The sequence below is a fragment of the Pezoporus wallicus genome, unplaced genomic scaffold (genome assembly GCF_028554395.1).
Source record: "Pezoporus wallicus isolate ANWC-B61680 ecotype Strahan unplaced genomic scaffold, APGP_CSIRO_Pwel_v1 contig_2492, whole genome shotgun sequence".
Lineage (NCBI taxonomy): Eukaryota > Metazoa > Chordata > Aves > Psittaciformes > Psittacidae > Pezoporus > Pezoporus wallicus.
In genome coordinates, this window is record NW_026637796.1 from 2,729,310 (window position 1) to 2,742,670 (window position 13,361).

The window sequence follows — 13,361 nt, forward strand, 5'->3', positions numbered from 1 at the left end:
ACAGAGCTGTGAAAAGCAATGATTTTTGTACTGGCTATGCATGAGTCAATTCATGTCTGAAGGCAGCCCAGATATGTTCATGTAGTATTGCACTCAAGCTAATAAAGCTTGGAGAGATGCATGATAATAGGATATTGTGTGCAAATTCCCATTCCCAGTGGGAAATCATTATATTGCAAAGCAGAACCACAGATCTGCACATAAGTAAAGTCCTTCACTAAGTTTTAAAATATGACCTAAGTGTGGTATAAACTTTGTGCTGATCAACCACACAGGGGTTTTTTGTCTACTGTTATTTTCATGAGAATTGCATTTTAGCATGGAAATTCAACATCACTTTCAGGACAAAGAACTCTCATTTAAGTGTCCTGTCCTGAAATCTCATCATCTCGACAATACATCAAGTCTCAGGGTTTGCCATGGTTCTCATCTAGGTCTGATTTACTGAGGAAAAGTCTTAACATATCCTAGGAGTTGGACTGCATTCATCATCACATTCTTTCAAAAGCTGAGAAGGTGGCTATTTTAATATATGGTGTGCAAGAGCAAAACAAATCTGATTATAAAATGGTTACACCAAAGAAGCAGTAAAAATGTTTTTCAGGCTCACTACCTAGATAGTAACTTACTAAGACTTATTTTAGTTTTGTATGAAGCCTGCAGCCATAGAAGCTTGTCACAAATATAAGGGTGTGTGTTCACTTTTAAATTATCATCATTCGAATTTACCAGTGACTTCTGTGCATCCCATTAGCAAGAAGGAATGTTTGCACTTCAAAACTAAATATCTAAGTGCATATTTAAACCAGCAAATTAGAAAGGCCTGATCTTAGATGCAGAAACTGATATTGAATGTGTTCCTCAAAATGTGTTCCTCAAAATCTCTCACAGATCCCTGTTTAGATGGGAAAGTTGCCTCTAGACTTTCAACATTCATTCATAGGTGAAAAGGGAATATTAGAAAAGGAATGGGATCCTACCATGTGGTCTGGGCTGAAGCATCACTGTGCCCTAGGAATGGAAATTGAAAGTCTTTCAGTGACCTGAACAGTGATTAAAACACAGACATTAGAAAGAAATAGTGAACCTGCATTCTGAGAACCTAAAAAGAAAAATATACTCAAAGACCTAGTTAAGGGATGCTCGTCAAACTCCAGTGTTAATAACTACGTTTCAGTGACTTTATTCTAACCTACTTTCTAATAGTCTGGATACCTGTAAAAAAAACCCGATTAATTCTGCAAGATCTAGTGAGCATTGTTTTTTCAAGTTAGTGAGAAACATTGTAAGGAAAATCATAGAATAGTTTGGGTTGGAAGAGACCTACAAAGGTCATCTAGTCCAACCCCCCTGCCATGGACAGGGACATCTTCACTCAGATCAGGCTGCTAACAATCACATCCAGCCTGGTCTTGAATGTCTTGGGTACTATGTAGTTAGGCAAAAGTAGGCTGTTCTGTGAATACTTACATTAAAAATACATCCTTACTTCTGATTTTAACTTTTTTTTTTTTTTTAAATTTTACACTTAGGCAAAAAATGCATCAAAATAGACCTAAATTAATATTTCTCCCATCGTTATTCCTGACTTCATTACATAGATGTGGTGCTTAGGGACATGATTTAGTGGTGAACTAGGCAGTGTTATATTAAAGGTTGGACTTGATGATCTTAAGGGTGTTCTTCCTAACCTAAATGGTTCTATGATTCTACATCAGCCTTTACAGAAATGCTTAACTGCCTACTAAAATAGACCCGTCATCTAACTCCAAGTACATGGTACACAGAGAACCAAACTCATTTCTACTTTGATCATTGGCCGTGATGTGGTTTTGTGTTCACAGTATATATTTTCCTCTCTATGTAAATCTACGTATCATTTGTATAAATTCTCTGATAATGCTGTTAAAACAAAGCATATCATACACTTAGAGCTTTAGCGCTTATATTGACAGCCTTTTTAAAAAGAGTGCAAAAATCAATCCTTCCTCAAACTGAGGATTAGCCAGCTACACAATAATGATCACTGTTGCAATATGTGCAATATGTGTCAAATCTAATAACCAAAGTCTGCCTAAATAAAAGAATGTGTTCAAAACGATTATTGGATTATTGCAGGCTCACACAGTCTGATGTCACTTTTCATGCTTCTTGGATGGCTTTTAGTATGTCTCAGCTGCTGCCACTCAACACGTGCTCTTTAAGCATGGAAAATAATGCAGGAATTTAGGAGAGCAGTGCTGATGGTTCGAATGAGATGGCTATTTGGTGAGCTGGTGACATAAAAGGCTATTCTTTTTCATCAGAAGGCTTTTCCACAAAGGCTGGGAGAGATCCTGCACTTCAGTTGATGCATACCCAGTTAGTACATATCCTCCTCATATAACTATTGACAGTGGTGGGCTTAACCAGCAGATGATGGCTTACTCTTAGTTCCTTGTCAGTCGCTGCACACACTAATCTACAGACCTGCGCTAACAACTGCCACCGGAGGGATACAGCTGCTTACTAGGGCTAGGGCTGGCCACCCACAGCAGCACAGATAGTTCTGGTCAGGGTGCAGGCCCTCAGCCAAGGAAAAAAGGGTTTCATGTGTTAGGCTAACAAACACGTGGGCTAAATGGTCTCTTACAATACAAAATTAGGTAAATTTGCTATTTTGTACTGGAGACCAGCGAATTACAGTCCTCTTGCCTTATGATGTGTGGATTGTGCTATATGCACTGCATCCTCAGTAGCCTGATTTTGTATATACCATTCTATGTTTCTACATATATAAAGTTGAAACAGTAAGCTTGTAAATAATGGTGGGTAGCTATTTGGTGTGATAGCATCACCCACAGCACATTCAGCTGCTGAGATAAGGATGGTTTTGAACAACAGGCTGTGAAGGCTTGAGTTAAAAAGGTACAGTCTGCCCTTTTCATCTGCCTAACTAATTTTGGGATTTCTGTGTGGGAATGTTGTGGCTATTATTGTTATAATTATACTTTAAATCTTTGACCCAGGTTTCTGAGGACTAGTGGTACACACTTTGCAGGAGCTAATACTTCCTTAGCAGTGGAGCAATTCACAGCTTTCTCACTGCCAGTGCACGTCTTGAGCTACAACTTTGATATAATGGGAAGTCTTAGTCCTTAAACTTTTCATGAAGCACCCTTTCCTCAGCTACAATTTTCTCTTTTACTTTGGAATTCCAAGTCAATCACCCTAAAATGTTAATGCTTTCAAAGCCTCTTGGAATACTTCAAGAAAAATTCAGGAATGTTTATCATAAACTATAATACTCAATACTTCTGTTAATGCTACAAGCCATTTTTGGAGTACAAGGGACCGTCAGACGACATCCGGTATCACATATGACTATTACACCGATCCCGAACAATATATTGTCGGATTAAGTGCTAAGGCAGTTGTTCCTTAGCAGCAGTGACTGTGCAGCTGGTGCCAAGAAGCTTCAAACTTGTCCATAATGCTGCAGTAAGTTCCCACTATTTGTAGTGTTCCCATGGGCTTGCACAGGGCAGGTATCTTGTGTAATTTCCAGTGCATGAGACAAACCCCTGTCACCTCATGTACGGTATCGCTCACAGGCAATGTGCCTGTGACAGGTGCAATTCCACAGAGCCACATTCAGGTCTGTTATCCTCGTCACCTCTTGCACTCTTTCTACATTCCATGTACTACTGTAGACAGCTGGCATGCAGCTATGTTGCATTAATTTCTGTTAAAACTTCAGGATCCAACGTGTTGCAGAGAACCTGCAGAATGCTTGCAGAGCACCTTTGCTGTTGATCTAAATCCAAAACCACCATGGTCGCAACTTCAGTTTCAGCTACTGTCTTGCAAACCAGTACTGTATCAGGTGATGGTAGGACGATTTTGCTTCCTTTCTGCTCACACACAATCTGTCAAACATTAGATTTACTTCAATATGGCTTAAAATGTATTATAAATATCGCTTCCCGCATTAGAATTTATTAAGATTGGAAGAGAAATACAGCCGCTTCTGCCAATGCAAAATGGCCAGGTTGTCTGATATGATTCTTGCAAACCGTGGAGTGATTGTCAGCTTTCACGCTTTATGTGAGGTGCTTTGAAAATCTGACTTCTGAAAACATGTTTTTCTTAAATTGCCACAAAATTTTGGAATCTTGACTTCAATATCAAGTTTCAAATTTTTTCCATCTGCCTCTTGTGCGTGACTGAGGCTGTGGGCACATTTCTTCCCTTATGACTACTGCTGTGGGACACTTGAGTCTCCAGCAGATACTGCTGCAGCCTTTCAGCTGTGGGGTGAACGTACAGAATACATTTCTGATATAACTTTGTGACAAAACCTCCACGCCATGCAGCCAGGTTTACGCAGTTTAAAACAATGAAGCATTCGCAGTCACTCTGCTTTTCATCAGCCTGCTCCAAAAGCCAGTAAAAGGAAACAGTACTATTAGCTTCTCATGCCAGAACTCTGATCATATTGGCTGGATAATTACTGACTAGATAGGAAACAACACCCTGGTAGACGCATCAAGGTAATCACCTAATGCTGCTCAGCGTAAGTGCAAGCTCTGTTGTTATCACCATCTGTAGCTCTCAGCTTCTATGTAAACCAGTAAACCAGTCACTTTGAGCACTGCAGAGGACAAGAAATCATTTGCTACCATGAAGTGTTGGCCTCTCCTGGTTTGAAATGGTGGAAGCAAATGCATAAGGATGGCCAGTACCTTACTCCTGGGGTTGGGAGACTCCTCTCTTCCAGTGACATCTTGAGGCACTGTTGAAGGGGCCACCATTCCCCCCGACTGCAGCTGCGGTTTCATGGTCCCTGGTGAAGGAGCAGCCATGCGTTTCCATGGGCCACCTATGCACCAGGCAGCACACACATGTATCACAGAGCTTCACTGCAGCTGCGGGGACAAACAGGGCAAACAATAGTCAGTCACCTGCTTGTGGCATGGCATCCTATGAGCTCAGTGCTCAGTTCTTGCTGCATTTCCATGGGTGATGGGAAGCAGGCTCCCTGCCATGGCAAGCTGAGGCGGCTTCTTCAGCACCATCCCTGCAGGTGCAATAGGTGTGCTTACACCTAGAGAGCCAGAATCACAGAAGCCTGGGAACCACAGGCAAACGCGTCGTCGTTCCCAGATGCAAGCTGCTCTGTAATTCCAAATGGAAAACATTTACTCCCCACCTGAAAGCAATGAACTTTGCACTTCTTTTATAACATTTTTTTTTCCGTGAAATACTGATAGTTTTTTCTAGACATTTTTCTATTAAAAGTTTGATTTGTTGAAATACAATTTTCCATCAGAAGTAATAAATGATGGATGCTTCCTTACCAGCCTTTGTTAAAACTGCATAAACCCAAATAAAACATTCCTTGTGGCATTACTAGGCTAATGCAATATATTCTAAAGGTCATATTTGTAAAAGGATGTTCTATACTGCATAGTCTCAGTGTTGAAAAACAGCCCAAGCTCAAGCTAAGTCCCGCTACAGTAATCTTTCCTTACCCTTTGTGTTCCCTGATTTCTGCAGTATACTGATTGTCAATAAATAGTCAGATTCCCTCATGTACTGTGCCCAGTGGCACTGTACATGTTGAAAAAGCATCTGCTGTATGAGCCGTGCTCTTTGAATTCTATCGATAGTACAGGGAAAACACAGTTTAAGTGCTTTAGCAGGCAAAATTCCAGCTAAAGAGATCAATTCTATTTACTGTTTTTTCTTCCTGTACATGATCCACTTAATCAAGCCATTAATGGGTCAGCTCCTGATGAAGAGAGTCAGAACCTGGTTTTTCAGAAGGCACATACAAAACATGAGGTGAGATTAAAGCAGCATCTTGTGAGAAGTCTTTGACTCTTTCCCTCTTGAACTACCAATCATTCTAACTGCAGGAGGGGAAGAGTGAAGAAGTGAAATAATAGCTATTACTTAACTACGTGGAGCCTACTTTGTGTTAAGATGAAGTTTTAGGTGTGCTTAGTATCTGTTTGATTTCACTAATGAGACTTCATAAATTATAAGCCAATAAAGAATTCAGATGGGAATGATTCCAAGCTGAATGTGAGAATTTTACTGCTGGCTATCAAAGGCCTTCTCCTAAAATGCTAATTTTTTACACATAGCCCTTTGATCAGCACAGATAGTGAATGTTAATCAAATAAAACTCTGACATAATTCTTGTTATTCTAAATGGGAACTGAAAAGTAGTCTGCCAAAGTTTAATTGTTCATTTGGGCTATGCTGCTATCACTTTGCAAATCTCAAGCCCTGATATTAGAGAATATCCTTTTAAAGAAGAATATTATTTTACTGGAGATGTGCCTGAATATCACTGGCATGAGAGCACAAATATTCCTCACTTCTGAGAGCTAAATTAATACTCTTACTCTCACTGAGTACTGCAGCAAGTTGCAGTGATGGGTGTACTGTGGGCTTGCATAAGGCAAGACTGGACACAGCATTTCTAAGTTAGCTGTAAGGTGAGATGACGTGGCCTGGCAGACTCCTCTGACATGCCCATTGCAAGTCTATGGCACAGTTCCATAAATGAGGCCACCAAAACAACCCATCCCACTAAGCCATGGCCACTATGGACCTTGCAAACACCTTGTTCTGACACTCAAATCATGTAGACAGTCACGTTATCGCTTGCCTGTGAAAAAAAAATGTAGTTAGGAGGGAAAGGAAACACCTTTGTTGTCTTCTGCCTAACAATCCTCTGATGGGGGAGCCACAGCCTAACACCAAAGTATTAAAAAGCCTTTCTGATTAGCTACTAGGAGAATAAAATGTGCCCTGAAGGAAAATCATTGCAAGAGAGGTGTTTATTCTACTATAACATAAACTCTACATTAAAGCTGAAACCACTATGATTTAATGTATGTAGAATATTTTTAACATAGACTTCCAGGTATATATCCACCTACTCTGAGGGGGAAAATATTCATTCTTTTCACAAATCTTAGGATATTCTTTTAAGCAACTTTCTGTATAAAGTTCTGATCATAGTATCACAGAACAGCACGGGTTGGAATGGTTTGGGTTGGAAAGGACCTTAAGATCATCTAGTTCCAACCCTCCTGCCATGGGCAGGGACACCTCACACTAGACCATGTCACCCAAGGCTCTGTCCAGCCTGACCTTGAACACTGCCAGGGATGGAGCATTCACAACTTCCCTGGGCAATCCATTCCAGTGCTTCATCACACTCACAGTAAAGAATTTCTTCCTAATATCCAATCTAAACTTCCCCTGTTTAAGTTTTAACCTGTTTAACCCTTGTCCTGTCACTACAGCCCCTAATGAAGAGTCCCTCCCCAGCATCCCCATAGCCCCCCTTCAGATACTGGAAGGCTGCTATGAGGTCTCCACGCAGCCTTCTCTTCTCCAGGCTGGACAGCCTCAACTTTCTCAGCCTGCTCCAGCCCCTGATCGTCCTTGTAGCCCTCCTTTGGATTTGCTCCAACAGCTCTATGTCCTGGTAAAATACTTCTGTGTGTATTTTTATATGGATTTCTCCTGTTCCTTTTAAACCTCAGTTATAAGCTTCTAACCTCCTCTAGATGGTTTAAGAAGGAGTAAAGAGGTTTGTGAATACATAAGGATGTGCAGCCCTGACCTACGTCCATACATCAGCATCTCCCCACGTAGCAAAGAAATCCCTCAAAAGTAGCCTAGAAAGGGCTGTTTGTGGAGGAGGCACCACCACCATCTTCAGGGGTCAGCCTGCTGTCCCTTTAGAAAGGGGACACTTCAGCAGCTCTGAAGGAGAGGTCCTCTCTGTAAGCAGGTCTGGGTGAGGGTGAAGGGCAGAAACAGGGTGCTTCACCCCTAAGGGTGCTGAGAGTGGCTTTTCCCACCCTCCTGGCACCCTCACAAGTCAGGAATCACTACCCCTGGGCAAGTTCTTGCTGCTGGCAGGGCCAGGATGGGAGCAGTGCCTTGCCAAGGCACCCATGCCGGAGATAAGGGCTGCCTGGGAAGGAGGCTGTAGCCAGCACTGTCAAAAGAGGCCCCAAAATGGGAGAGGCAGAAAAATTCCAGAGAGTGAAGGTTATGCCTAGAACATGTGGAGACACCTCAGGGTATCTGCGGAGAAGACTTGGGCATGGCTCTTGCAGGGGCTGTTATTTCTATTTATGAGTGCAAGGGCAGAGTACAAAGGCTCTTGTGTGCCTCTCCCCTCACCCCAATGGTAGAGAGCCACCATAAACCAAATTAATCTCTAACAAAGAATATTTCTTCCTGTTTTTCCTAGGAATTCCATATCAGGATGATGTTGGTGGCTGGATCTCCCCTGAGCAGGTGCAAAGAGGGAGGCATAAGTCTTTCTTCATCAACTCTAGAGATATTGCCAAAACAGCCTTCTGACATAGTGCCTGGCACACAGTGTGCTAAGAGGAAATGCTCTGCTGTCCTGGAGTCCTCCCCTGTGTTTGCAAGAGTTCAGATCTTGCCAGAAAAGCACAGGAAGAACTGGAATTTAAATGGTTTATTTCAAAATGGAAGTGTAAAGCCTTTTTAAAGCCTTTGGTTATGAGGCAAAAGCTGCAGGGTGAGCCCATCACAAGTGGGATCTAAATATGGTTTCACAAAGTGGATGGCATGAAGCTCGCCTCCTCAGAGCTCCCCGGCGTGCTGCTTCTCTGGACACACCATGGAAGGATTCATCTTAGCCAGAGACATTGCAGGACACAGCCTAGAGAGGAGATTTTAATTTCTCCAGCAACACTGGCAAATTTTATAGTCAGCACAGGGAGGCTGCTTTATGTAAGGTTGGGAGAAATCCTGCTTTTGTGCAGAAAATGTTATTCTGCCATACACACACATGCACAGACACATCTCCAATCATGGAGCAGTTCATTACTCCACTGAGACAGGACAGCATGTGGACCATGGTCTATCACCACTGTACTATCATATTAAGCTTTAATTTCTCCATTTAACTGCACCAACAGCAATGCAGGTGAATGTAGTTTCTTGAAAGTCTGGTCGTATCATATCTATACTGTCTCTGAGATGCTTTTCATCTGCAGACATGGGGTGATTGGTTGGATACACCAGAGAAGGATACCTTTACTGCTTTTGGAGGTGTGTGCTAGTACCCATGTACCAGCACAGATGTACCAGCACTGGCCACTGGTGCACACTAGAAAGACAGTGGTCTGGGGAGAGGAGAATCCAAGTTTAACTCATTGCAACTGAGTGTAATGGTGACCTTGTGAGAATACAGCTGATGGTGGGATTACCTTTTTTTCTCCTTGGCCAGGTAGGTGTCTCTGTGGTCAAATGCTGATATTATAGTTCTATGCATACATGTCGTTACTAAAGATGTAATCTGCATTAGAATGGGAAAGCATGTCATGGAAAATCAAGTGATAGTTTTCAAATGAATCTTATTCTGGTTTCATGCACTGCAGTTTCCATTTGCTGCACTGTATTTTATTTAGGTAGTATCTAAGAGCTCCTATAGATAGACCAGGAATCTCTTTTACACAAACACAAAGACTCACGAGATTCCCTGGGCTCTGGGCCATTTTTACTCTTGCCTGTTTTCAGTTCCCAGGAAGTGTACACATGCAGAACACACTATTTGGTCTCTAACAGGGATAGCATTAGTGAGAGGTAGGATGAAAATACATGAAAATTTAGGTCTCAGCTAACGCTGGAATGTATATGGTCATTATCCACAATGAGCCTGCAGGTTTGAATGCAAGAATTATCAGGGTTTATTGCAATTGCGCTTCTGGCATGTTAATCAGATTGCATAATTTATGGTAAAACAGTAGCACAGTAGCAGCAAGCATGTAACCTATGATAGAAAGTAAATTATGGCATCAAAAGGACCAGAAACCAGCAGGTAGTTCCTCAGTTCACCATAGACATTGCTCTGATCACACAGCAACAGTTCCTCAAACTTGGCTGAAGTGTGCTGTACCTCAAGCTTATCATAAAGACATAAAATCTTCATTGGAAGCAAATTTCTGCTTCCTCTTTCATTCTAGTGAGAAAAAGTAGCATTGCAGAAGTCCATTTCTCCTTCAACCATAGTCCATAAATGCTTTTTAGTTACATCACCTTTCATGGTATGACATCAACTACAGTTACTTAAAAGGCTAATACATGGCTCAGGTATCACAGACAGTATTTTGTCCTGGCAAGTGTCACCAATAAAAAGATACATGACAGAGCTACAGATTTACAGCAATTAATTTTACTTCTGCTGGACATTATAAACCTTTTGAGATGATTCAGGAATGACGTTTTTAAACACTTTGGCAAAGGAAACTTCCAATAGAGAAAAAGTCTTTTTTTCCACTAGGTCTCTTTAAAAAATTACAAACAGTGAAGAATGCGTGATAAAAGCCATTTTTCCGTTACTGTTTATGGATAATGTCCCACACACATGACTAGCACTGAGCAGAAACAATGTAAATATACCTGAACTCCCTTGATTAATGCACATGCCTTTCCTTGCAGATCAAGTTTAAACTGGGTACAATCAGGTTATCTGTAAGAAATTAATTGTAAGTACCATCTGTATATGACCATTTGGAGGAAGTAATAAACTGAACTTGCTTTTCTTGCATATTTGTGACAAAAAAAAACACTCTAAGTTTAATTACTGATAAAGAACAGTATCATAGGATTGATTTCTTCTAGTCACAACCATCTCAAAAAAAATTATGAAAAATATCAAAATGATCTCAGCCAAGTAATTTCCAGTAAGAATACTTTTGAGAAGATTTCCCTTTTGCAATAGCTCTTTTGTGAACAGAAAACAATATTTTTGTGTTACAGTGCTTATGAAATGGGCAAAATTTTGATTTAATTGTTCATTTAGAAATGGTCTTGGAAGCAATTTCCAAGCAGCTGCATTTCTGTGGATTATTCCCTCGGTGCCATTCACGACATACGGTATTACTAAATGTCACAACTCATCCTGAAACATCACGTATTGTACAGTGCAGATGATTTATTTTGCCAAGTCCAGGTTTTTCTTTCTTAGCTTTAGAGCTTGGAAACAATCCCAAAAGTAATAGGGAAGTTTGTGAACCTTCCCTTAACTATGCCTCTTGGCTGGCTCCCTTTCCTGTTTTCTTGCCCTCTCCAGGGACATGTAATCACTGCAGCTCTGTAGTCCTTTTACGGCTGTGTCTGTGCCTTTGCATCTTCTTAGATTTCAGCAGGAAAAAAAACTATTTGAAAAGGCTGTTTTGAAAACTGGGTTTTTATTTCATCCACTGCTGGGTAATGAAGCTACAGGTGGCTGCCTCCAATATCTGCAAAGCAAAGTGCTATAAATCAAATGTAGTAAGTTGCCTTGTTTTGCTTCTAATGGGGTCAGCCTCCCCCAGAACAAAATTACAGGAAGCAAATAGCTATAACAAGTGATTGCTGCATATGATTTCTCTATCATTACACAAAGAACTTCATAATAACTCCATCATAACTTCATAATAACTCCATCCCTGGCAATGTTCAAGGCCAGGTTGGACAGAGCCTTGGGTGACCTGGTCTAGTGTGAGGCACCAATCCCCATGGCAGGGGGGGTTGGAACTAAATGATCTTAGGGGCCTTTCCAACCCAAACTGTTCTATGATTCTATGGTAATACGCAATTATACGAAAACTGGACTGGTTATGCAGGGATCTCAGCACTGCAGGTAAGACAACCTGAGGTATCTGTCTGCACTTGGATGCTTCTCTTAGCTTCTTACATTTTCTTGCAACTTCAGCACAAAAGGTTTCTTTTTTTTGTAGGTCTATTTGTTTTCTAAAGCAACATCAGGCCAAAAGACATCCATGACGGCCAGAATAAGATTTGGGTTAATTTATTTGTTTATAGTCAGGAGGGAGAATGAAAGCTGCATTCCAGCAATAGCTAGTGACCTGAATTTGAATCTAGCAAAATGAATGCTTGCCTGCCAGTTTAAAAATTCACCTCTCTTGAACCTTATAGGCCTAAACCTCATTTGTCATTAATCTGATTTTATATATTAATAAGTATTATAAAAGAAGAACTTCCATTCTTTCTGTTTCTGAAGATGTTTGGATTTCAAGGCCTCACCTCTGTTTTTACACCTAAAATAAATACCCCTTGCCTGTACGTTAGGTGAAATACTCCCATACATCCTACCTTTCACATTCCTCTCCTCCAGTAATATCATGAAATACCAGTGTTGAAGAGAATCAGCTGTGATTTGAATGAAGAATAAAGCCTCTTGAGAAAGTAGCGTATGGTCAGGTAGTGAAAGTATTATCACAGGAGGTATGCCAAAGGGGCTGAATTAAAGATGTTTAGGCCTTTTGTTAATTTATTAAGCAAAGTTTTGGAGCTTCGCTCTTCCCTTCTTAATGGCCTTTTACCATTGCTTAATCTCATTACATTAATGTGATAGCAAACCTTCTTGAAGCCAGCCAAAGCTCACATGCACTGTCTATCATAAAGCAAAAGCAATATCATAATTATGCATTTATTCCTACCTGTGGTCAGATGTCACAAGTGCAGTTGTCACATCTTCCTGATAATCCAGACTTCTCAATGCAGGAGTCCTGTCAGTGCTGTCACTGTGAATGTGATGTTCACAGTTCGGGGTACACAGAAGTATTAGAGAAAAACACAAAGTAAAATGAAGGCAATGCTGCCAGAAGAGCGTCCTTCTGGTGGCATCCTGAGCTGATAGATGCTGAGATACATGCAACAACTACTGAGAGGTAGCTACAAGTAGGGATTTTGTATAATCCCTGCAGAAGGGCTCTGTATTCATTTGGAACTTATTTTGTGCTGTCAAGTGGTTCCATAACGGAAGAAATAATCTCTCTGGTGCTATGTTGCCAAAGCACATTCAGCTCTGACAACAGAGAAAGCCATGAGGAGGGGAAGTCTCAGGTGCTGGGGTTCAGGGGAATGAAGAGAGGGGGGACTAAGAAGGGTGTTCTACACAAGTCTGAGAGATGTAGCTGGTTTGGGAGGGACATCGTATCAACCAGTAGAAAGAGCACTAGGTGTGAAATTAGGAGGCCTGGATTACAAATCCCCTGCACTGCTGTCACACGCTGCTGCTGTGTCCTGTTCTTTGGGTCATCTCTCAGTGCTTCTCTTTCCCACCTCAGTCTGACAATCTGATCCGGCTCATAGGGGCCTCTTGATAACACAGGCATAGACCCCCACCTACACTTCAACAGCAAAGAAGGGTGGTTAGTGATTTTACGGAGGTTTGAATTCGCTTGTGGTAAATGTGTAGAGAGGGTTTGCAATGCCTTGCTTTTGTTGTGTTTAATCAATTCCTATTCAGGAATAGAAGTATTTACCAGACAAGTAAAGACTGAAAGCAAAGAACAACAAAAAAA

At 41.2% G+C, this 13,361-nt stretch overlaps 1 protein-coding gene across 7 annotated transcripts in view; it reads right to left on the reverse strand.

Annotated features, from left to right (window-relative positions):
- Positions 1 to 2,471: 2,471 nt before the first annotated feature.
- CUNH4orf19 (chromosome unknown C4orf19 homolog) overlaps positions 2,472 to 13,361 on the reverse strand; it is a 267,441-nt gene continuing 256,551 nt past the window's right edge. For all 7 annotated transcript variants that reach the window (XM_057407620.1, XM_057407618.1, XM_057407617.1 and 4 more), the window contains one exon: positions 2,472 to 2,481. The gene's annotated coding sequence lies outside the window, so the exon portion shown is untranslated. The remainder of the gene's footprint in view (positions 2,482 to 13,361) is intronic.